Source organism: Hyaena hyaena, unplaced genomic scaffold, assembly GCF_003009895.1.
Source record: "Hyaena hyaena isolate Hyena2069 unplaced genomic scaffold, ASM300989v1 scaffold_435, whole genome shotgun sequence".
NCBI classification, from domain to species: Eukaryota; Metazoa; Chordata; class Mammalia; order Carnivora; family Hyaenidae; genus Hyaena; species Hyaena hyaena.
Genome location: NW_024081065.1, coordinates 989,819 through 1,016,904, shown reverse-complemented (window position 1 = coordinate 1,016,904; position 27,086 = coordinate 989,819). Strand labels below are relative to the sequence as shown.

Sequence of the window (27,086 nt, the reverse complement as noted above, 5' to 3'; positions counted from 1 at the left end):
CAAATGAGCCACTCAGGTGCCCCTGTTTGATGTTATTTTAGTATCAATTTAATGTCAGTTTAGACCTCTTAATGTCAGATGTCCCAGTGTTCAGTCCTTGGTACTCTCTTATCTACCCTCTCTCATTCCCTTAGTGACCTTATCTAGTTTCAAGATTGATGATCTCCAAAGTTTTACCTCTAACCTATATGCTAAACATCAGATTCAATTCTAACTGCATACTCTACGTCTTCACCTGAATGCGTAATAGATTCCCCATTACTCCTGAAGAGTCCAAAAATTCTAACATTTCACCTGTACATCCAAGTTATTATAAAGGTATTTTTGTCAAAGTGGGAGGATAGGTCATATTTTAATAATTATTATTTGATTTATGATAAATAATAATGACATAAAATGTGTAGGACTTCATTTATACTCTCACCTTAGAATAAATCTGCTACCACCAACTACCTAGAAAAGTAAACTCATAATGGAGCAAAGATAGAGATGAAAGGGTAAGGAATCCAAATCTAAATTACAGAACTGGTTCCTTAAGTTGTTTCTGTGTGTGTTACATTATAACCTTTAACACAGACCCTGGCACTGAACAGACATTTAATAATGGCTGTTGAATGAAATGGAATTGAAAAGTAGAAAATAATGCTTAAGGTCTTTTTATATATTGTTTTCTATTGAAAGTGATTTTACAAACTTTCTGCTAATAAAAAACAATGTTTGAACAATATAATCATGACTTTTGCCCAAGGACCACAGTGGTAAGTAGAAATCATCAGAATGTCCCAGCAAAAAGAAAATCTTGACTCTGGTTCTGGCTCAGTACATTCAGTTCCAGGAAACTGCCTATTTTGTCAACTGAAGAGTGAATACCCACCTAAAGACATATCTCTCTCCTTGCGGTGTAAGTTTCTGCTGTCTAAAACTGATTTCCATTGTCAGTGTATGTTTCTACAGCTGTTTTATTCAAGAAGTGAATATAATTGAAAATCATTAAAGCCTTAAATGTTTCAAAACTCTTCTAACCCAAGGGACAATTTGTTCTGCTTAGGGCATTTGATGATGGAAACCAAAAGAATGAAGAAGAAAAGGAAAATAAATTTGACCAACTTCCTATACCATATTAGCAATAAACCAAGAAAAAATGCATGGCTTGTTCTAAAGAGCAGAAATTTATTACTGTTTCTCCCATGAAATATTTTAAGAAAACAAGTGAAATCTGAAATATAAAGTTCCCAGGATTTTCAATATGTGTCATTCAATGAAAGATTAGAAGAGATTGGACTGCTTCACTGTACTTTCCATTTATCGCCAGACCATTCAAGAAACATCACTCTATTATTTTTCAATCTCTATTTCATTTCACAATTCCTATAACTGTTATATTTTTATTTGACACAGTTTCCTTGTTCTTTTATTTTAGTTGGTTCTAATTTGATCCTTGGAGATAACAGTGAATAGCTTCTTAAATGTTCCTTCATCTACCTTAAAATTTAAGTGAGTGAAGAATTTCTGAATGATTCCTCATGATTCCTGAATATTTTTTTAAAGTTTACTAATGTATTTTGAGAGAAATAGAGAATATGCAAGCAAAGAGGCAGAGAGAGAGATAGAGAGAGACAAAGAATCCCAATCAGGCTCTGCATTGTCAATGCAAAGCCAGACATGCATGGAGCTTGAACCCACGAACCACCAAATCATGACCTGAAATGAAATCAAGAAAGACAGAGCCACCCAGGTTCCCCATGATTTCTGAATATTTAGTCAGTGTTTAAGAACAGTTCTATGCATATTAAAAGCAGTTATATAATCTTGGCGGTGTGTGTAAAATTGTATTTTCTAGATTTTTTTCCCTACTCAAATTGTGTATCAAATTCATGTTTATTAGTTATTTTTCTTTAATATGAACATCCCTTTGAAAATAAACCCATTTATTTTTGTTAAGACCTTCTGTAATAAGTCAAAACTATTCTGAATTCTTATCTTCTCCAGAGTCTTATATACTCACACCCAATTAGATATAATACTCAAATAATACTAACAAATTCCATCAGTCAAGACATCCACAAATAAAATAGTGATTACTTATGATCAGTGGACTTGAATTAAATCTATAATACCACAGAGAAGAGTGGGGAACAGAGAACTATGGGAAGACGAAGAGGAATGCCTCCTCTGCTGGTAATGACTGTAGAATTTATGTGTTCTCTGACAGTGACAAATGTAGTAGCACATTGTAACCTCTCTATCACTAAGGCTTTCCATTAACGTTCCCCAGGCAATTAATAACTTGTCTCTGCCCCTTACAGCAACAATGGGAATTTCTAAAGTAGGGGACATTCTTAATTATGACACAATATTTTTTTTAAAAAGTTACTGAAAAATAATTAACAAGCATATAGCAAACATTACATATTCCTGCTACCTGTAGAGATAGAGATTGACTGACCCTATTCTTCATTCACAAGTGAAATCTCCAAATGCAATGGTATATTTGGCTTTGGAGTCTTGTTTTCAGTTTTCCCGTTGCCTTAAAACTATAATGGTTATACTACTCTGGCAAGCAGGGACTCAAAGCCTGATCCAATGAGATTTAGGAAGATAGAGTAATGTGAAATGTCATGTACATGACTGTGGTAGAGTTGAATCCATACTCATTTTACACAGCATGAAATAATGCTCAAGAATAATACTCAAGGGACGGAGAATCTGATCCAATTCTTCCCAGCAAAATCACTAATCCTAGCTGCTTCTAGCCAGTCTTTTGGGTCCTAGTGCTATTACAACCCTTAACTTTCTAAGACTCTACAGGCCATTCATTCATCATCACTGGCCACTTAAGCAACTCTAAACCCTTGCAGTGAGCACCTTAATCCTACTGAAAAGAGGACAAGTTAACTCACCTCTCCCAAAGTTATGTTTGTCTTTGTCCTTTACATTTGTTTTAGCTGACCAGAGAGTTTATAATAGGCCTGTTTCCCAAAAGGTCCTTTATCTCCTGACCTTAGCTCAGCTATATTCCTGTATCATACATTTGTTACATTAGAATTGGTTTCCACAAATTAAATAGGGAGCTTTTATATATTCATTTACATAATCATATGTAATCAATTTTAAGCATCTATATAAAAATCTGTCCTATTAAAATTTCCTTATTTCTAATTAAAAAAATATATATATGCAGAGGCACCAGGGTGACTCAGTCAGTTAAGCGTCTGACTTTGGCTCAGGTCATGATCTCATGGTTCTTGGGTTTGAGCCCCTCACTGACAGTGTGGAGCCTGCTTGAGATTCTCTCTCTCACTCTTCCTCTACCTCTCCCCTGCTCAAGCTTCCTCTCTCTCTCAAAATAAATAAATAAATAAAACCTTTTTCTTTTCCATGTGTTTATACAGATAGGCTTACATTTTTAAGCCTTAATTCCAAATTGCCATTTTAACACTCTTTTGTAACTATTTAAAATATAGTATTGAATTCATTTTTTTCTCCCATCAGATAATACACATTAAGCTTCAGTGATTTAGGGAATTGAATTTTAACTGAAATTAGATACATGGCATAAATGTAAAATAGTAAGAATATCTGGAGACCTTTAAATTAAACTTTGATTAATTATAGATACAACTTAAATCAAAAGGAAAGTATTAATTGTCAGCATTTTCATACAACTGAGGCTACACATGAACTAAAGCATTTTAACTTTTATATATGTTGTACATGTGGTGAGTATTCTCCTCCACAGAAAATCAAAGCACTTATGGCAATGCAGTCCATTGATTAAATTTGTGTGCTGCCCTCTGACAGGTATTAATTTGACTTTTGTCTCCATTACTTACATACCTTGAACAAGTTATTTAACTTTAATTTATCTTCTGAAAAATGGGACAAATTCCTCTTAAGGGCTTAAAAGTTGAAGATCTTCAAAGAATAATCAAATTCATCATATTATTGTTAATGTAATTATGCAAATATTTGCAAATATGTTTTATAGTTTACAAAGGGAAAATAATATGCAAAAATATATACACTTGATATTAAAATCTATTAATTAAACCACTGGTGCTATATAGTGCATACAAGTATGGATGTAAGTCAGATTGCCTATCTGGGCTGAATTATGATCCCTCAAAATCCATATGTTCAAATCCCACCTCCCAGTATCTTAGAATAGGCCTATATTTGAAGTACAGTCTTTAGAAAGTTAATTAAATTAAAAGGAAGTCATTGGGATGACCTTAATCCACATGACTGGTGTCCTTAAAAGAAGAGGAAATTAGGCAGACATACATAGAGAGAAGACAGTATGAAGAGACATAAGATCAGTGAGATGTAAGTCAATGAGAAAGGCCTCAGAACAAAACAACCCTGCTTATCTTGATCTCAGATTTAAAGACTCCAGTATTATAAAAAAATAAATTTCTGTGTAAACAACCCAATCTGTGGTACTTTTTTATGGCAACCCTAGGAAACTAATAAACTACCTACGTTCATAATCTAGCATTTAGCAATGTTCTATTGGGTAAATTATTTATTCTTTCATGCCTCAGTTTTTTCATCTGTGAAATGGGGATATTAAGATCTCAAATTCCTAGAAGCATTCTGAGAAGTAAATCCCTGTAAATTACTTAAGCAAAGGTCTGGCCGACAACAGGCTCTCCGTATCAGTTATCATTGTTTTTCTGAATCCAGAATCTTTACTCTCCTTCAATGCACTCTCTTCTGCATGGCATACAGCAAATGTGTCTCTCTATGTCCAAAGGAATGTATCACCAACGTTTGGATGAGAAAACTGCTTGATACCATTTGAGTCTACAATTGAGAGTGACAGTTTTATGTCTGAGATTTTTTACAAGATTTTTCCCCTCTCGAAATTTAAAGGAGGAAAATGGGCTTTCATGAAATGATGTATAACAACAGCTGCCTCTCTTGAAAAGCATATGGGAAATGGCCTTTGATGATTCAGAAGTTAGAGGTGACTGCTTTTGTGACTAGTCTGTTGTTATTTTTAAATGAAAAGGGTGAGCAATTTCAGAAATAGGAAAGCCAAAGTATCAAGCTTGGATTTGACAAGACTGCCAAGACACATTTTAAAATCTGTCAAAATATTTGGCAGTAAAAACAGAAAGCAAAAAGATTAATTAATTTATAAAGAATAAATACTTGCTTGAGTCATTTCACCCAGTGACGATAATATCTTATGTTACATATGTGTTTTTAATATTCAATTCAAACAAATAACGGCAGGTATTCTAGGGACATCGGTGAGCATAATCAGGACTACAGAAAATAACATAAACTGTGATCAGGGATTTGGGGACTAGAAATTAAGATGATTTCACATTTAAGTATCCTTCTTCAAGCCACAACTTTCTAAATGGTTATTTACTATTTGTAATAGTTACATTGATTTATTTACAGTGTTTTCTGTATGTGGGGCACTTGTCTCTTATATTATTTCCTGGTAACACCAACTCTAGAGGTAAGTACTATCATATAGATAAAGAACATAATTTACATAACTTGCCTAAAATCACATACACTAGCAAAGGAAGAACTATCTTTTTTAAGGAAAAATAATACTATCTTATTCCAGAGTTCAAAATCTCAATCATTTTGAGGTATATCTTTCAAAAATTGGTGACAATTACTCCCTGTTGAAAGTAACAGCCACTGCAACATGGTCTAAAATTGGAACTTGAGAACAACATACTCTTTTTTATGACAAAAATATTATCTAAGCCAGAACACCTCTCAAAGGTAACTGTAGCATGATTCTGATATTTCTAAATTCAAAACATATTAAAACGTACCAAAAACCCTAAAAGCTTAAAATAGCATTCTAATAGGTCAAGAAATTAGAGGTCTTTCCAAAAGGGTATTTAAATAGAATGAGATTCTGTACATGAATGAAAAATTCAAATATGACAAAATAATACTAATGGAAAGTGACCGAGTACCATTACTGGCCCTACCAGGAATGGAGATGGAAAAATCAAATTCTTTGGATTTGGAGCGCTACTTTACAGCTGTATGACCTATGTCATAGTGCCTTGTTTAACCTGCATTTCATTTAAAATTTTTTAAATCTTTATTTATTTTTGAGGGAGAGAGAGACAGAGTGCACATGGGGGTTAAAACAGAGAGAGAGGGGAGACACAGAATCCAAAGCAGGATCCAAGGGTCCAAGCTGTCAGCACAGAGCCTGAGGAGGGACTCAAAATCACTGTGAGTTCAAGACCTGAGCCGAAGTCCGATGCTAAACCAACTGGGCCATAGAGGTGCTTTGGCTTAACCTGTTTCTTAATCAAGTTTTTGAAAAAGAAAATTAAAAGGTTGTTACTTTTTAATTTAATTTTAATTTTTTTTTTGAGAGGGTGTGTGCGAGAGCATGTATGCATGTGGGAAAGGGACAGAGGGACAGGGAGAGAGAGAAAATATTTTTTTTTGTTTTTGAGAGAGAGAGATTTTGTTTTATTTATTTCTGAGAGATAGAGAGAGCGAGCGAGTGTGAGCAGGGGAAGTTCAGAGAGAGAGGGAGATACAGAATCGGAAGCAGGCTTCAGGCTCTGAGCTAGCTGTCAGCACAGAGCCCGACACAGGGCTCGGACCATGAAGCATGAGGTCATGACCTGAACTGAAGTCGGATGCTTAACCAACTGAGCTACCCATTAGCCCTAGGAAAGAGAAAATCTTAAGCAGGCTCCACACACAGCACAGAGCCCAATGTTAGGCTTGATCTCATGATTTTGAGATGATGACCTGAGCTGAAATCAAGAGGTGGACAGTTAACCAATCCAGACACCCATGCACCCCAAAAAACTGTTATTTCTGTTTAATTTGGGAACTAATCAAATTAATATCTAAAACACACTTGGCACATAGTTGGTATATAATAAATATTCACTTGGCTTCCTTTCCTCAAAAAGTCTTTAAACCCCTGTGCTTTCAGCCTCATCCATCCAACCATCCATTCATCCATCAGTCCATTCATACATTCATCTACCCGATTACTTATTCCACAAGTGCATATGGTCCATGTGGTATTTGAGAAATACTGTTCTAAGTTTTGAAGACACAGTGGTGCACAAAACAGATATAGTCCCCTTCTCATAGTGATTCCTTTCTTTAGCACTTCCAATCTTGATATAATGAAAAGACTGGTCTAAGGAAAAAAAAAAAAAAAAAAAAAGTCCAGGCAAGAAATATATACAGTGACTTGAACACTCATTTGTATCTTCATTTCTTTAATGAAATTGCTTATTTTAGAATTTCATCAATTAAAAACATCTTAATCTTGTATAAAATTATCCCATATTCTATCATACATTGCTCTCTTAATCCTCAAACATTTCCCATCCTTTTTCCCCTTTACTGGGATTTTACAGTAAAGACATCACTAAAGTGTCCTCTAAGATAGCATATATATTACTTACAAGGAACAAGTATATTGATTTTTAAATATTTTGAATGTCATTTTTTTCTTATTTTGCATAAAATTATTTTGAATATTTTGATTTCCTTTAGTCAGTAAAATATATTTATAGTGTGTTCGAGGCTATAAATGTTTGTTTTTGTTTTGTGTTGTTCTGGGGTTATTCAGTCCCCAGAGACCAACCATATAGTTTCTGGTTTCCAAATGTGCTTTCCTGAAATACACTTTCCTTTAAAATGTCTTTGAGAAATGTCAGAGTCTGGGTCTGGGGTGAGAAATGTGTAAATGAACCTGAAACAAATGATTAAGTTCCATTATATATATTTAAATATATTAGTTTATAATATTACCTTAAATTAATTAGTCATCTTTGGACAATAATATAGAATGAATAAATTAATTTTCCTAAAGACCAGTAAATCACATAATCAAGCATTTAGCCTTTTTTTACTATATTAACTGTAACACTGGGTAACCAAATCATAGATTAAAGCCAGGATGTTTGTGAAGTATTCCAACTAGTAAATAAGGAAAAAAAAAAGTTCAAATTAGAGCATTGATTGATATTGGTTAATTAATTATAATAAAAGTACCATACAAATGTACGATGTTTATAGAGGAAACTGAGTGTGGCTATATAGGGACTCTGTACTTTCTGCACAGAGTGCTGTGAATTTCCCTGTGAACCTACAACTTTTCTTAAAAATGATATTATTTTAAAAATTAGAGCAGCATCATTTTGAAATTCCTCATGAACTAATGATTAAGTATTCAGCATCAATGGCTGGTCACTGAAAATGACAACACAATAATAGGGCAAATTGAGGGGGATAATTCTCCATGGCATTTCTGCATGGCTTGTATCTGCTTTTGTTCCAGACTATTTTTTCAAGGATGTGTGCATAGTAAACAGCACTGGGATGTAATGATAGTTTCTCTCCCATGGCAAAAGGCAAATTTGCTAACAGCTCCCTTTAGAATATTGTGGTTTCCTAAGCCACTTTTTTGACTCTACACAGATCCATTTTGTGTACAGTATCCACCTGTGCCCACTTCCCAATCAGTCCCATAGGCACTGGACCAGGGGCAAGGAGAAACAATGTAAACATGAAGCTCATGCTTATTGCTCTACCATGCAGTCTCTGGTCTTCTGCCAACACAAGTAGCAAACTAACTTGCTAGCTTGGAAATCGACTAAAATCTCAGACCCTTGGCTATTCTTGACAACAACGAGTCATTGTATGCCTCTGTCCGAACAAATAAGCCACCACCTATGGTTTCAGCAGAGAGATTAAACATTAATAGGATGAAGTGTCTGGAACCAACTGCCAATTTGAAGGACATGCAAAAGACAGAGACACCATGTTGAACTCTATCTAATCAGTAAACAACCTACAATATTTAGGCTCTGGAAAATTCTCCAGAAAAATATCCCTGGATTGAATAGAAAAATTCTAAGGGGCTGAGGAGAGGACAAACCTGCTATTAAATCTTAAAAGAGACTTAAAAATCTGTATACGGCCAAAACATAGTGTCCAGAAATGCATACTTGGGTAATTATCAAACTATAAAGAAACATAAGGGGCGCCTGGGTGGCTTAGTCGGTTAAGCGTCCGACTTTCGCTTGGGTCATGATCTCACGGTTCGTGGGTTCAAGCCCCGCGTCGGGCTCTGTGCTGACTGCCAGCTCAGAGCCTGGTGCCTGTTTCAGTCTGTGACTCCCTCTCTCTCTGACCCTCCCCTGTTCACGCTGTCTCTCTCTCTCTCTCCTAGAAATAAATAAAACATTTAAAAAAAAAAAAAGAAACAAGAAACCAAATTTCTATAAAATGATGGTGGACACTTTTTGTAGAGAAAAGGGCTTGAGATTGGGATAAAGTAGAGTTGAATCTCCTGGGTGGCTAACAAAGTACTATTTCTCAAGGTAGAATGAAAGTTATGACTAGGTATGGTCTTAATAACTCCTTAACCTATGCATTTGTTTTGTGATGTTTTCAGTATTTGTATTTGTTATACAAAGGTTATAAAAAGAAGTCATTAGGTAGAAAAAAAAACAAACAAACAAGGAAGCATATAAAAGTGTCCCTTCCCATCTCTGCATTTGACATTTGAAATTTAAGAGTTGAACAATTTTAGATTGCACACTATTCCTTGCTATCAAAATCTCTCTAGTCCAATTCAAGAACTGAGTATGTTATAAAGGCATACTTGTGCAATCTAGGCAGAGAGGTAACACGTCTAGTGGGAAAGTGCCTTGAGAAAGAAAGTCTGATGTGTTCACAGGTCTTAAAGTCCTGAATGGAAAAATCAGGTGGAGAGGCCAGGGGACTTAACTGGGAAAAAAGGAATGTAGGATTTCAGATGTTATCTTTCAGGAAATGGGGATTTAATGATGCTATGGACAGGGAAATTAGGCTATGGTTTTTTTCCATAGAATTTTCTGCTTAAGTTACAGTATAAAAAGTTAGGAAATTCTTGCCAGGTAGGAGATGATGATGGCAGTAACACAGAGCTGAGACTGAAGCCATCTTTCTGAGGTGGTACAACAAATATTTTAGTAACTTACTAGATATGGGGATGAAGGAAGACGGGAAACAGGAAATGCCTGCAGTTTTTAGCTTGGGAGACTTGGTAGGTGGGGTTATCCTTAACTGGAATAAAGAACATGTTTGTGGAGAGAATTATTCCTGATACTACAAGGTTTTTTGGTTATCAGAAGCTAAATTAACATATTATTTTATGAAAATTATTTTAAATTATATTATTATCTGTATGTCTGTTAAACCTGGATAGTAGGCATGTTTGTCTAATACGATTTCCCAAGTGTTCAATATGATTTTTTAAATTTTGTAAATGTTTTCTTTATTTCTGAGAAAAAGAGAGAGGACAGCATGAGCAGAGCAGGGTCAGAGAGAGAGGGAGATATAGAATCTGAAGCAGACTCCAGGATCTGAGCTAGCTGTCAGCACAGAGCCTAGTGCAGGGCTCGAACCCACGAACTGTGAGATCATGATCTGAGCCGAAGTCAGATGCCCAAACAACTGAGCCACCCAGACACCCCTCAATATGATTTTTTTAATGCTTATTTGTTAATTTTGTGAGAGAGAAAGAGAGAATGAAAGAGAGAGAGAGAGATTGAGAGAGAGAATCCCAAGCGGGCTCTCTGCAGTCAGCACAGAGTCCAACATAAGGCTCGGTTTCATGAACTGTGAGACTATAACATGAATTGAAATCAAGAGTCAGAGATTTAAGAGACTGTATCACCCAGTTGTCCCTTCAAAAACTAAATTATGTAGCACCTGTGACTTCATATCTATCTATGGGTGTCAGTTTAGATTATTGTTTGCATATATATAAAACAGTGGTTCTCAACTGGGGTGTTTGCTACCCATGGGGCATTTGGCATTGTCTGGAGACATTTATAGTCCTCACACTTGGAGGGGAGGATGCTATTGGCATCTTGTGAGTGCAGATCTGGAATTTGAATAAACACTATACAGGCACAGGGCAGCTCTTGCTTGCCCCCAACACAGAATTTTCAGGTCCAGAATGTCAGTAATTCTAAAATTGAGAAACCCTGGCATAGAATTGTTGAGTTGACATAACTATTAAATTTTACTGCTAATAGAGTCGCCTTGAGGGGTTTCTAGAAGTAGTGAAAACATCTGTTAACATGATCCGTAAATATATATATATATATATATACACACACACACACACACATTATGAAGATATAAATTAACATTCTTATATTAATATACCTAATTTATCATTATATATGTCCTAAAGTATAAGCAGGTAGAAAAGCATGGACTGGCTATATAGACCGGTAGAAATGGCTGTATGAATGGTGACTAGATGCATAAATAAATACCTATTCACATGGGTAAATTATACAAATGTAAGTGTATTTACTTTTCTCTCTCTTTTTTTCTTTCTCCTTTTTTCACTTTGTACCCTACTGTGGCAGTAGCAAATCTTTCTACACTGATTTTTTTTTTCATTCACTGTTAAAAAGTTTGTCTAATGCAACTCATGGACATTAAGTCTAAGAGGTTACATTTGTTAACAAATTTATAAACAATGTCAGCCATTTCCTTAAGAGGCATAATTCTCCTTTCTCTCTAAAAAGGTATTTTTCACAAGAAAAAAAATACATTTTATAGTCTCTAGGCTGTACCACTAGCCAAACTAATTAAAACATTAAAATAACAATGTCTCTTTGATAGGACCAAATGAAAACAAATGAAGTCTCCTAACTTCTTTCACATACAATAAACAAATGCTTGAAATCCTCTTGTTAGTTATTCTCATATGAACTTTCCATTAAACCAACCAACCAAGATACACGGTGGTTCTCTCTATCTCAACTTCACTACCTTCCTCTTGGGGATGGACTTATAAATCACAGCAGGCTGCACTAGTGGTTGACAACACTGGATTACACTCCCAAGAATGGCTAGTAGTTAATTCCAGAGGCAGCAATACCTCCTAGAGAATGAATATGGCTACTAATACCATCTCACTCCAGCCCCTAATTAATCATCTTCATCAACATCATCAACATCATCATAGCACTAGCATTTTATGCACACCTTATAGTTTATAAAGCCTTTCGCCATAAATATCACATTTAACCTGTTATTGGCAAATTCTGAAATAATTTACTAAATTTGATTTGTTCAATTACACTATACTTTCTTCACATAGATGGTCACCTATATTGCACAAACATAAGGCCATTGGTCATTATCTAATTTTTATGATTAATTGCTCCTGCGTTATCACAAAATATTTAATGACACTGCCATTCCATGAAATAGGCGCAGGATATAAAAATATTTTGTGCATCAAGGGTTGTATTGAAACTACTGTTACGTGTTCTGATGTTAGATCAGTATTTCAGTATTTTTTCAAAAAAGTCTTCTACATATGTTAGGAGTGAAATCTTATTTCAAAAGTATAAAACTGATAGCTTAAACCATTGACAATAGTTTTAATAATTCATGGATTAAAATAATATAATCTGTATTGATTTATTTTTTAATTTTTTAATGTTTTGTTTATTTTTGAGAGAGAGAGATAGACACAACTTGAGCAGGGGAGGGTCAGAGACAAAGAATCTTAAGACAGTCTCTAGGTTTTGAGCTAGCTGTCAGTACAGAGCCCGATGCAGGGCTTGAACCCATAAACCGTGAGATCATGACCTGAGCTGAAGTCGGATGCTGAACCCACTGAACCACCCAGGCACCCCTGTATTGTTTTATTTTGATTACCATAAAGATATAAAAATACCATATTCAAAAAAAATTGTCTGAAATAATTACATTTAAATAAATGCTCTGTTGTTGAAATATATTTCCAGAAGTAACAACTCTACTTTTCTATTTTACTTCAGTGACTGGAGTACAAGTAAAATAACTAATAAAATCAACCAAACTGTTACATGCATAGTTTGTTTTTTAATGATAAGGTAATTCAAACTAGAAACTAAAGTCAATATTATTTTCAAAATAAATGAAAAAAAACCCCACAGAATTTGGCATTCAATTGAGGTAACATTGAAAAGAAAATCCCTCTCCCAGAACATATAATTTTTTTATTGTTTAAATATTTATTTATTGAGAGAGAGAGAGAGAGAGAGAAGAGGGGAGAGGGACAGAGAGAGAGGGAGTGATAGAGAATCCCAAGCAGGCTCCATACTGTCACATGGAGGGCTTGAACTCACAAACTGTGAGATCATGATCGGAGCCAAAATCAAGAGTCAGACACTTAACCAACTGAGACACCCAGGCATCCCAGAATATATCATATAATTTAAAAAGCTATTGGTTTCTATATATCTTTCCATAAACTTAATAAACTTCTATTCACATATATAAAAAGGAAATAGGGTCATGTTTCAGGAAGAAATGCAAAATATCGTTACATTTCAATAAACTCAAATTTTAAAAACCTTTCAATATTAAATTTATTTTAAAACCATTAAATGGAAAAAAATAAAATATCAATTTTAGTGATGCAAGGTAAATTAGATTTTTTAAATGTTAGAAAATAATCTATTTTACATAAGTGCTTATGTTCTATCAGATGTTTATTTTTAAATCTGTATATGTTTAAGTATTATGTTAAAATTTTGAAAATGCTAATTAAAAAACTAATACTGTGTATATCTCTAAGAGCATTATAGGCTTCAGAACACATTTTGCTCACTTTTATCTGAATTGTCTCACATGATTATAGAAAAGACAGATTAAACGAATGCTCATAGAATTAAAATAAATTTTAGGATCGTTAGTATCCAAGTTTTGTATAATTTTATTTGCCTCACTGTCTTGGTCATGAGCTTTAGGTAGCAGATCATATATATTTTTGTCTTTGTTTTTATTGATTTATTTTTACTACAGCAAACTCCTGTACAGTACGTAGAAATATACTTCATATATGACATGGCAATTACTCAGCATTTATTATGTTGGATTAAATGGGCTGAGGATTCCATTTATAACCCTTAACTTTTGACACAGGGCTCTAAGAGGACATATGCCTGTATATTTCTTCTGAATATATTTTACATCTATAGAGACACAATTGTTCAAAATTTTAACTCAAATTTGTTCAAAATAGACCACTCATTCATTTCTTATTCCCTCTTTCAGTACATATTTAATGAGTGCTTGCTAAGTGCCAACGCTAGGCTTTGGGGAGTATTTAGATGAATAAAACCAAAAATCTGCTGTCTAAATTTGGCATGTAATAGGGAGCTGCAATAAGAATGTTAAGTAGTTGTACTTAAAGTAGAAAGTGTTATGTAAATGTTATAGACTGATAAAGAATTCTGATAATTTTGAGGAGAGATATATCAGCAAATTATGATATAAGGCAGAGAAAAACTCAAGTATTTCCATCTTCCAATCTTTCAATTACCATTCATCAACTTGGTAGATAAAAATGGAGAATTACCAAAGAAATGGCAACATCTTGAAAATTTATAAGCAATGGACATGGATGATGGGATGATGGCCAAATTAGCTTTACTGAGAAAGGAACAGATAATACAAGGAAAGGACCAAAAGTACATTTTATTAATAAATAGTGATTCAAGACATATATGCAGAGTATGTTCTGAAGATACTAACTATACAATGCAGTACCATCCAGCATCAAAGTACAGTCAAGAAGAAACCAAACTAGCATGATTCGGAATTCAGTTATATCTCTTTCTAATGAAATTAGAACATTTTATCTTAGTAATATATTCATTAACTAAAATTGTGCAGGTTGTAATTATACATAGCATATATTATTTTATAACCTTGATTCAATACTATGCTAAAGTTACTCAATATTTTGCAATAGGGACATACTTTTTTTCTTGCCCTGTAATGATCCAAACTATGTAAAACAAGCTAGAAACTGATAAAATACCAAATAACTTTTAGGTTGCATTTAGGCTACATACATATTACATGAAATTACATTAATTACACATTTAAAAATCCTATAATCTCTGAAGGATATGCATATTTACTTGCATACTAAAGTAATATAATAAAAAAAGTCAATCTGTTGTAAGTCATTTTCTTGTGCTTTCTCCTTCAAACTGAATATTCTTTTTTTTTTTTTTTTCATCTCACAAACTGTGATTTCAACCTCCTTTAGGCATCATTGGTTTTTCAGATGTACAGCACAAGCTTCAATGAAAACACCCTCGAGTTTTTACCGTGAATGGTTTGGGGGCACAGTTCATGAAAATAGTTTTTCTAGTGCTTGATAGTGAAGCAAATGAAGCATCGTTCCAGGAATTGCTTTGCTAGTTCCCACAAATTTTACAATGACAAATATTAAGAACATAAGCTTTAATACTGTCTTTAGCCAGGGCCAAAAAGGCCATGATTAAGATGAGGACACTTTTTATGAATTAGTGTGGAATGTGAAATACACAGAGCAGAGACTGCCTCAGAATACTTCATCTCACCAGTTACTGACTGCTTTAACTAAACTAGCCTTTATTAAAAATGTTATAGATATATTTTATCTATTGTTCTGATATATACTTTTGTTAGCTGTCCATATGCATTGAACATTTTCAAATCATAAACTAAAAATGACCATTGTATTGGATAAAGTGATAAAGCCAAAGATGGTGTATTTAGTTTCTACACAATAATATCAATGAGAGTAAATACAATTAGTGACTTCTGCTTAAGTTATGTATTTAGTTCTTACATTCTTAAAGATTTGGGGGAGATGGGGGGAGATGAGGTGACACTTAACTATCACAAGTAGTTGCCCACTGGCCAAGTGACTGTTTCCTTTTTATTTTTTACCTCTCATCCCCGCATCTTGCTCTTTCCAACTCAATAAAGAAATGACATTTCTACCCAGAGAGGGATCCATTCAAATTAAAGCCAAACTTAAAGTAGTAATACATATTTTCTGTCAAACAAAATAATTTAAACCCTGTTTTTTCTTTTTCTTTTTTCTTTTCTTTTCCTTTTCTTTTCTTTCTTTTCTTTTCTTTTCTTTTTTTTCTTTTCTTTTCTTTTCTTTTCTTTCCGTTTCCTTTCCTTTTTCCCTTTTCCTTCTTTCTTCCTCTCTCTCTTTCTTTCTCACTCTCTTTCTTTCTTTCTTTCTTTCTTTTCCTTCCTTCCTTCCTTCCTTCCTTCCTTCCTTCCTTCCTTCCTTCCTTCCTTCCTTTCTTTCTTCACTTTAGAGTAGATAACACAACTGGAGAAGCAGTATTGAAACAGATGCAGAACACAAAATTAACTTCCTCACTCCACTCTCTCACAAATTTTTTGAAACAAAAGAGATGCAGAGAAGTTTTACATCACTCAGTATTTCAAAAGTATTGAAAACATGCTTTCTTTAGCAAGACAGTGACAAAAATTAAGACACTGCTGATGATTCTAATAACTCCAATAAAAAATTTAAAAAGCTATCTCATTATATGCAGATCTGGATGCCCAGAGGAATCTGAGCAATATGTTAGAGAAATAGAAATCTACTAGGTTTGAAGAAATAATTTTTCTTTACCTAGAAATGTTCAAGTTCTTTAATGAAAATATCCTGAAACTGTTGCATATGATTTATAGTTATTGTATATAAGAATATTTATGCTAATTGTGTACTAAACTCTATATACTTTTTTCTCCTGTTAGATCTTTCTCAACACAATTTATACTTTACTGTATTCACACAATTGAAGGTTGTGGAAACGCTTTAGGAGTGACTGGGAATGGAAATCTCAATTAAAAATAAGGCAATTCTTATCCTATTGCCCAGGGGCTGTAAGGGTGCTCTTCCTGAGCATTGCTGAACTAAACTACTGCCCAAGTTTCAGATCACACTTGCATTTTTACTATCAGTGGCTACAACCAGACCACTCTCTTTATCTATGTAACACCAATGGCCAAAATAGCTCTTAGTGAGAACTCCATTAATATGGAAAGGAAGGAAAGAGAAAGGGAAAGAAGTAGTGGTGAAGGAAGCGATGAAATAATTTAAAAAAGAGCATGGTGGAACAACACTGAGATAATTCATAAAACTCTCAATTGTAGTCCAAATTGTCCCAATTAGCTATATAACCATGGATAAATTACCTAAACTTTCTTTTAACTCTAAAAGGAAGTCTACTTTCTTTAGGATCTCCAAGAGTCTTTCCAGTTTTAATTCTGCTATAACAACCTGTTCTCATTATACAAAAGTAATTTTAGCAATTTAATGATTATCCTTCTAAATATTTTCATCATTCACAATATATTGACCTCTATGTTGAAATGTATACATTCATAAAATTTTGATAAGAAACTATTATAATGAATATTTGAAATTCTTATTGTTTCTTTATAATGTTATAAAACTCAAATAATAAATAAAATTACTTCACCCTTTAATAGCTGACAATAAGGAAAATTATTATACCATCAAAACCCATTTCAATTTTGCCCAATCAATCCTGAGTTCACTGATTATAGGGCATTAAATTTTGTTATAGAAAATACTAAACAAAATGTTTAAAAGTCTAAAACAGAGACTCAACCCTACTTTTAATACTCATTGCTCCAAGGTCTGAATTTTTTTTTTAAATATTTTTATTTATTTCTAGGAGAGAGAGAGACAGCGTGAGCAGGGGAGGGTCAGAGAGAGAGGGAGACACAGACTCTGAAACAGGCTCCAGGCTCTGAGATGGCAGTCAGTACAGAGCCCAACGCGGGGCTTGAACCCATGAACCATGAGATCATGACCTAAGCGAAAGTTGGACGCTTAACCGACTAAGCCACCCAGGAGCCCCTACAAGGTCTGATTTTTTGAGCTGCACCTTGTTCTTTTCACAACCAAACCCACTTGAAATAGATACACATTCAAATGAAGGGTTGGTACCAACTTTGTTGGGAAAAAAAAACATATAAGCTACAAATGTATACTCTGCTTACTTAATTCATATTATTTGTATCATATACCTCTTGAAGGATAAACAAATTTGCTACTAAAAAGGATATTCTTTGATTATCTATTAATACTAGAATGACGTCCCCAAGTGTGTGGCTTACTTACCACCAACTCATACTTCTTGTACCCAATTTTTCAATATATCATTAGTAACAAAACTCACAGGGGAACACCAATGGATTATTATTGGTAACCATAATAATCTCAAAAAATCAGTTCTTAGGATTTATACATTTTAAAAACTTATTTTTCACCCAAAAATTTCCCTCTAAAAGGAAATATTATCTCTTATTAAGAAAAATGGTGGAGATACCTCAAAAAATCAAAAATAGAAATACCATATGATCCTGTAATTCCACTACTGGGTATTTACCCTAAGAAAACAAAAGCACTAATTCAGAAATATATAAAAAACCCTTATATTGTAGCCTTATTTACAATAGCCAAGATATGGAAACAACCTAAGCACTCATCAATAGATGAATGGATATAGAAGATGTGGAATATTACTCAGTCATAAATGAGATCTTGCCATTTGTGACAATATGGATGAAATTAGAGGGTATTAGCTAAATAAAGTAAGTCAGAGAGAATCAAATACTACATGAATTCACTTATAAGGAATTTCAAAAATAATAATAGGGGCGCCTGGGTGGCTTAGTCGGTTAGGCGTCTGACTTCTGCTTAGGTCATGATCTCGCGGTTCGTGGGTTCGAGCCCCGCATCAGGCTCTATACTGCCAGCTCAGACCCTGGAGCCTGTTTCAGAGTCTGTGACTCCCTCTCTCTCTGACCCTCCCCTGCTCATGCTCGCTCTCTCTCTCTCCTAGAAATAAATTTAAAAAAAAAACATTAAAAATAATAATAAACAAATAACAAACAAAAAATGGAAATAGACACATAAATACAGAGAACAAACTGATTACCAGAGGGGTGGGGATGGTGAATGGACAAAATGGATAAAGGGAAGTGGGAGATACAGGCTTCCAGTTAAGGAATGAATAAGTGACCTAAAGCATAGGAAATATAGTCAATAGTATTGAACAGCGTTATAGGGTGGCTGATGGTAGCTACACTTATGGTGGGTATAGCATGCTGTATAGACTCATCTAATCCATATGTTGTACACCTGAAATTAATGTAATGTGTTGCAATTAAACTTCAATTAAAAGAAACAAAAACAAAAAATAAAGAAGTCTCCTTCCAACTGATCAATTATTCAATTATTCTTAACCAATACTTGTTTTAAATTTTACTCTGAAAAATTTTCTATGCTTACCTGTGGGTGTTTAAGAATATTTTATTTAAGATTCATCTAGCATAAGAAAATATTCTTGATAATACATACTATAATATTTCATTTAATTTTTACTGTTTTGTATTCATTTTTACAGAACATAAAAATTATGTTTTTATCTTTTGTTGAAATTGAAGATAACTCATGAGAGATTTATATTAACATAATGTGTCCCTTCATTAGCTATTCCATTGGCATTTTAGACCAAAAGTTGAATCAATTAAAATAGATAAATCTCTAATAAAGTATAACTCTAAGCCAGAATTTCATCACTCATTCCCTGGGGGATGAACAAAGATACCTGAGGCCAAATTTATTTAATTGTTCCATGATAAAGCCTTGTGTTTAATCACAGACTTCTTTAAAGAAATTCCCAACAGTTTTAATTAATTAGCTTCTTTCCTGTTCATTCATAGAATTGAAAATTTTTACATCCCTTATCTTAGCCAAAATGCCTTATTTATTTATTTCATTTATTTATTTATTTATTTATTTATTTATTTATTTATTGTTAAGCTGCAGGATATCATTCTAACAGTTTCTACCACTTGGGATGGATGCTGAATCAATTTCCCTAGTGGTTATTTGGAGTTTAGTGAACCATTTATAGCTTCACTGTAGAAATTTTAACAGAAGGGAATTAAATTAAATCTGCCTCAATGAATTACATGCCCTGCATTTGCTCTTTTCTAGAATTATAAAGATATATTGTAAGGCCACAAGTCTAAACATCTAAACCAAACTGACTCCATGACAGGCTTTAAGTTTCCCCTCTAAACTAGAAGGCCTGAGTTTCGGCTTCCCCAAAACTATCAGGCAGTTACACATTGCCCAAGGCAGGAGTAACCACCCTTGCAACACCCAATCAAGAAAGGCCAGCGACCACCCTCCACATTGTTAACTATAGATAGGACCCTGTTACCCAATGTTAAAGTTAACCCGTTAGTCGCCGAACAAGACCCTAGGCTCACTCTGTGATTGGTTGAATTTAAAGGTACTCTAAACATTGTAATTGGATCCCGCCAAAAGTAACGAATACTCTAGACAATGTGTGTGGTCAAACCCGCTGTCAATGATGTTGTATAATTATGATTGGATCACTGTTCCCGTGTCACCACTTCTGTAACTCACCCGTCACAAACCCCATAAAAACCCTACTCTGCCCTTGTTCGAGGCTCTCAGCACGGACCCATACGCTGGTGAAGTCTGTGAGCCCGAGCTTAAGCCCATAATAAGGCCCTTTGCCTTTGCATGTGTGACTCGGTCTCCCTGGTGGTCTCTGGTCAGTGAGGATATTGCGATCTGGATATAACAATATCTATTTGGTAACTATCTGGTGGATGGTACCAAATATGCTCTATATTTTAAAAACAAGTTGTAAAATATCAGTTGTAGTCAACAAGTCAACTGTAATATCTAAAGGGCTGAGCTAAAAAGATGTTAAGCCTCTGAGCAAGTATCAGAAAGTCAATTGTTATGAATCTATGGCTTACATATTCCAAAAAAAGAAAAAAAAAAGACAATGTAAAAAAATAACAATTTATACCTGTGTGATCTCAAGCAAGTTAATTCCAGTGTAATACAGAGACTTTTTAAGATTACCTATATATTCCAGAAGGGCTGTAAAGATTAAATGAGTGTAATTATAATTTTTAATGATGTCTTTATGTAAAGATGATTTAGAGTAATGTGAATACACTAAAATAGGTAAATCAAGAAAGATAAAGTGGAAATTCAGGAAAGGATATACCCTCTACAACAGTCAGCTGAGGTCAAAATGACTTCCGCAAATTTAGTAAAGTGGTGACTGCCAGTGGCCATTCTGCCTGACAACAAAGAGATAATCTTTCTGAGGTGCATCAAGAAATTGAGCCTTTATAGCATCATTTGTGCCCCCAGGATAGAGCAAAGTGGAAAGTCTTTCCCTTAAACTCCCAGTTACAAGAAGAATATAAGTCCCTGTGTGGTTTGAAAAAGAGGGTGGGAATATAAGAAAGACGATCTTAAAGTAAATAGGTGTGTACATATATACAGCAATTTATGACCTTCAGTCAAGCCAGCTGTTAAAATGCATCTACTGTTTGTTTTGTGTTTTTGGTAACTTTCCCTATTCTTTGTCCTAACTTCTCTGTGTGTCTTTTTTCCCTCTTGGTACTTTCTCTTCCAGGCATCACTTCAGTAAGAATTGCTTTAAAGTAACTTGAATAGAACATCCAATTTCTAGTTAGCAAAGACAGAAACACATATTCGTATTTTAAAAAGTTAGGCTATTCTAACATTCACCATTCAATCCCACAGTCTCTATTCCATCTTTCAAGCCCACGTTTCTAAAAACTATCATAAATGCACCTGGATGTCTCCTCCCAGATTGTAGATAATTATTTTCATCCATTTAATTCAGCAATTCCAAATGACTAAGCTTATTACGAATTTTGGGAAATGACATTTAGTCGTTAAGGCCCCTGGGTACTGGAACACTTATGGTTTCAGTTCCTTCACTGTGATAGAGACTACAGAATCCCTTCCTAGCCTGTCCTGCAATCAGGCAAATATGGAACAACTGAATAGGAGTAAAAGTGATTCATGCCTCTTTTCCAACTTGGAATCTTATGTTCAATTTCCCCAACCATCAGCAAAACACAGAAGACTCCAAGGTCCTTAAGAAAAGTGGAGCCAGAAAGTGGAAGAAACCTAAAATATAAATGATCATCTTCTGATAAGGAATATCTGTTTTAGACTTTATATGTATAATAAAAAAAGTGAGCTAAGCCATTGACATTTTAGTATTAACTAGTTAGAACACCTGTTTGTCTTAAGTACCATACTCATCAACTACTCCTCTGATGACCCGAGAGGATATTTTAACATCTTAAACTACTGAACATCAAGGTTATCTCACTTCACAGAAGAATCATTTCATCATCTCATGCAAACCTGGTCTAAAGTGGTCAAACATTACAGCACTTTAGGTATCAATTTGATTTGAAATTATTTTCTTTTCTCTAATTCAACTTTCAATTATCAGAAAATCACCTAACATTTTTTTCTTAGAATTATGCTAACATAAGGAAAACAAAATAAAAAATGAAACAATGATTTAAGACCAGGCTTGATTTCTAGGTCTTGGAAAAACAGGAATGTTTCAGAATCCTAAGGTTTTTCATAACAATAGCAATGCAAATACTCCCTTTACCAATTCTCTGTTTTATAACCACCCCCACAGAAACACAATAGCCCAAAACACAAGCAAATAAACATACAAACCACCTTTCTGTAGTATATGAATATCTCCGAGGGATAAAAAATAGGAGTTATATCTATACATAAAGTAGTATTTGGAATTACTAGATATACATTTAAGATAGGCTTTAGAAAACTGCAGTGGAGGCATAAAATGGATATCTGAGAAATGACAAGAAATTATCGGATTTGCTTTGAGTGAAATAAAATATTATACCAATTTGTATATCAAGTTTACAGATTTTCCTTTTTTACCTACTTCAATACTTGACTTGTAATATAATTTCAAAAGCTTTTATAACTGCACCAAAAGCAAGATTCTTCACTTTTATTTCATTGGGCTAATCTACCACTTGGTTCTATTTTTAACAGAATTATGCTGTTGGTACTTAAAATTATCTACAATTATGCTAATATAAAAGGAAAGTATTTTAAAAGATGATTTTTGTTGTTTTTGTTTTTTACCATCTTTATTGTTTTAGGTCACTTCCTCAGTCTTAGATAGCCAAGAGGGGAGAAGTAGAAGTTTGTTATTTGAATGTTTAATTTCTCTTTTACTTTTAACTGGATGTCTCTTAACAAAAGAATGCATGCTCTGTAAAAGACCTGCTTACCTATTCATCCCCATTTCCAACTACCTACAACTATGCCTGACTCAATAATATTTATGAATTGTAATATCAGATGATATACACATTTTTCCCGTTGCAAATTCACCATATCATTACCCTTTATTTTCTTTCCCAATCACAGCTATCAAATCAATTCTGTTGGACAGTTTTTTTTAATACATGTGTCCAACGGTATTGTTCCAATCAGGCAATACCACAAACACCATAATGTAGAAGAGTTGGCAGTGTGTTGGCATTGGGATTCTGTAATGTGACATTTAGTGACAACTTTATTGTGAATATTCCTGGAGACTAAAGGATTCTGTGTTCAATTTAATACTTAAATGAAGTCTCATATTTTTACTAGACCTCTTATAGGTCTGGACAAGTACTCTACTCCTCCAATAAAAACGTCCTATTTACTTTTGCATTTACCAAAAGAATAAGTGGAATGTGAACTAGTATAAATTTCTGCAATAAAATGTGTGCCTTAAATTTAGTCCTGACATTCTAACAAATTATTAATAATTATTGAAAAGCTCTTCGAAGGGGGGAAAAGGTGGGGGAAAGGGAGAGAGGCAAACCATGAGAGACTCTTGAATGCTGACAAAAACTGAGGACTGATGGATGTGGGAGGGGAGGGGGTTGGGCATGGAGGAGGGCACTTGTGGGGCTGAGCACTGGGTGTTATGTGGAAACCAATTTGACAATAAACTATTTGTAAAAAAAGAAAAAAAAAGAAAAAAAAAAAGAAAGAAAAGCTCTTCGAAGTCTGACTTGCTGCACATTGATACCAACAACTGAGTTGACTGAAGTGATGATAATGTAAGTGGTGGAAAATTTTTCTCTGTACTTTGTGCTCTGATTGAATCTTTTCTTCTCAAAATATGACAGTTAATCAGCACAATTTATACTACCACATGTATTCACTTATAGACCTAAGGAAGATACCAACTGCAATTCTAGAGGCTACTTGTTTGTTTGTGTATTTGTTTTAAATAATGTAAGTATATAAGGGACTGTGCCCAAGGTGGGGGAAAAAAGATTAATATCACAAGTTTCCCTACTTAACCAACTCATTTGCACAAATGACAAATCAATTAAATCAGAACAATGTGAAAACAGCTATTTCTCAGTGTTCCAAGAAGTAATTTATTGTTACATTTTTGGGTTTTGTTTACAGAAATGGAGTAAGATGACAGCATTTTATAATGAATAAGAAATAGTAAATTCCACATATTCTTTCCAATTCAAAAAAGAAGCTGCTAGTTTAAATGCTTGTATTTTGGTATCCATATCAACAAAATGAAATGACTCTTCTTTAATACATATCAAATAATTCAAACAGAAACATGGGTAAATAGAATATGGTGTCACAAAATGTACCTCTGCAATTAATCATTTTTTGACAGTATATTTCAGTATGTGTTTTCAATATCCAGAAGATCTAGTTATTGCAATATACTTTTCTTTTTCATTGTTTTTGCAATTAACTTTGTCTACACTCAGCAAAAGAATAATATATAAAGTTTTTGAAAGCATACATGCTGCCATATGGTAGCGGTTTAATAGTCTAATCTCTCTCTTTTGGTGGTGAATGTAGTAGACAATTGTATATTGCAAAATGCTTGTTCTTTGGAGGCATGTAGATATACATGTATGTTTGGAACAATATAGAAAATTCTGAGTATTAAAATGAATTATATTTCAATTCAGGTTCTCTTCAACAAATATGAATAGAGTTTGCAGTAGCATAAACATAAATAATAGTTTGATTGACTCATAGAATATGCCTGACACTTGATTTTTACTGCTTAGAGGCCAATATTGTAATGACAACTCATTCAATTCTATGTCGTGCCATTGAGTACCTATGGTACAAAATCTTAGACTCCTTGGTGGCTAAAACATTAACAAACAAAACTATGTCTGACTTTTCACCCTCAAGAAAGTTTATTTTCTAGTAAATGAGTCAAGACATGAAAAACAACAAATGAATAAATGCAGTGTGAGTTTTGTGGGAATCTAGATAGAGATTTATTTTTTCCAGTTAAGACTGACAGAGAGTAGGGGCGCCTGGGTGGCTTAGTCGGTTAAGCGTCCGACTTTCGCTTAGGTCATGATCTCGTGGTTCATGGGTTCGGCCCCGCGTCGGGCTCTGTGCTGACTGCAAGCTCAGAGCCTGGAGCCTGTTTCAGAGTCTGTGACTCCCTCTCTCTCTGACCCTCCCCTGCTCACGCTGTCTCTCTCTCTCTCCTAGAAATTAAAAAAAAAAAAAAAAAAAAAAAAAAGACTGACAGAGAGTAAAGGCATCTGGGTGGCTCAGTTGATTAAGCATCCAACTTCAACTCAGGTCATGATCTCACCATCTGTGAGTTTGAGCTCCACATCAGGCTCTGTGGCAACAGCTCAGAGCCTGGAGCCAGCTTCAGATTCTGTGTGTGCATGTCTCTCTCTCTGCCCCTCCCCCACTAATTCACTGTCTCTCTTTCTCAAAAATAAAGATATAAAATAAAATTTAAAAACAGATTGACAGAGTGGTATGGATGAAAGCTGTCAGTGGGGGAAAGTAATACTAAACTAGCAAAAAAAATCACTTTCAGTTATATATCATATATTTTATCTTTTCTTTTTTATAATTTGTCTCATCTTGATAGAATGTGAGGATGGATGGCCACTTTCAGAAGTTGCTCATTTCATTCCTTAATTAACAAATGCTAACTTACAATAGAAATATGTCTTCCAATAGATTTTAAGTTCATGTTTTCCTATTAGCTTGTGGACTTATTTTAACTTGTTAAGCCTATCTAAGTTCCTCTTCTATGAATATATCAGGAGAAAAAAACTTGAGTCATTAGAATAGCCTGATAAAACAACAGCAGTTGTTCATCAACCACCCATTCCATGTGACTATATCAATTTATTTCCTTATAAATGAAAGCTTGGATATAAAATGAGTGGTCCATACCTTTTGTCTATTTCATCTATTACGTTTTCTCGCAATGAAGAAAGATTTTTTATGAATATCCTATACAAATATATTGCTACATAATAGAGCGGAGGATACAAAGTGCTCTCAACACCTGCTTCACAAAAAAAGTATTTCAATGAGATCCCTTCCCCTTGTATTCTTCCTTGCTCTGTTTATTAAATAATGTTCAACTACCTAAAAATCACACACTTCTTTCATAGTGAAGAGGTTTCTTCACTAATGTGCCTGTATGTTGTTATTTACACATTTCATAGATGTACTACTTTACTAATATAATAAGAAACTTCAAAGGAAAGTTGTAAACATTCACCATTAAGTTTAGTGCTATTTATGATACATTAATTGGCATGCCAAAACTTTAAACATTTCTAGAAAAAAATTCTGTACTTGTCTTTATATTACAAATACCTTCTTGGAAAATGTTATTCAGATGTTGAAGGCCACATACTATGACTAGCTCGTGCCTTCAGGCACATTATGAAGTAGGTCAAAGTTCATCATTAAAGATGGTATGTGTAAATTCATGTTTCATATAGTTTTAATAATCATATCAATTTCTTGATAGTTTCTTGTCAGATTTGATGGGTCCACTGCTGTTTAGCCTGGTACAGCTGAAAAAAAGCCAGGAGTAGAAGTGTTGTGTCTGCTACTTCCCCTCAGCCCACCCTCATACTTGTACTTATATTATCATTTCTCTTCCACTCAAATCTTCTCAAAATAACATTTTATTTTGTGAAGTGTTAGTGTAGTTGAAACTCAGTAATATTATCTGTAATATTTGGCAATATACTGAAAGTAAAGTTAATAAGTGAGGAAAAGCACCATTGCTCACCCCTCTGCATTATGGGACACCTACTCTCTTCAAGCTCCAAGTGCTAAGGGCTTTCTTTGTATGGGGCATTTGACCAGCATGTAAGCACATCAGTGTTGATTACATGTTAGGAAAGTTTGTTTTAAAAATAATTATATTTTAAATAAAAAAGATATATGAATAACATACTTCCAACAGATAATCTTGTGGTGAGGAACACTTTAGAAACTGCTATCCTATGCGGGGCGCCTG

At 34.1% G+C, this 27,086-nt stretch overlaps 1 protein-coding gene across 1 annotated transcript in view; it reads right to left on the bottom strand.

Annotated features, from left to right (window-relative positions):
• The window catches only part of ERBB4 (erb-b2 receptor tyrosine kinase 4), a 722,586-nt gene that overhangs the window by 516,352 nt on the left and 179,148 nt on the right, over positions 1–27,086 (bottom strand). The gene's annotated exons all lie outside the window — the stretch shown is intronic.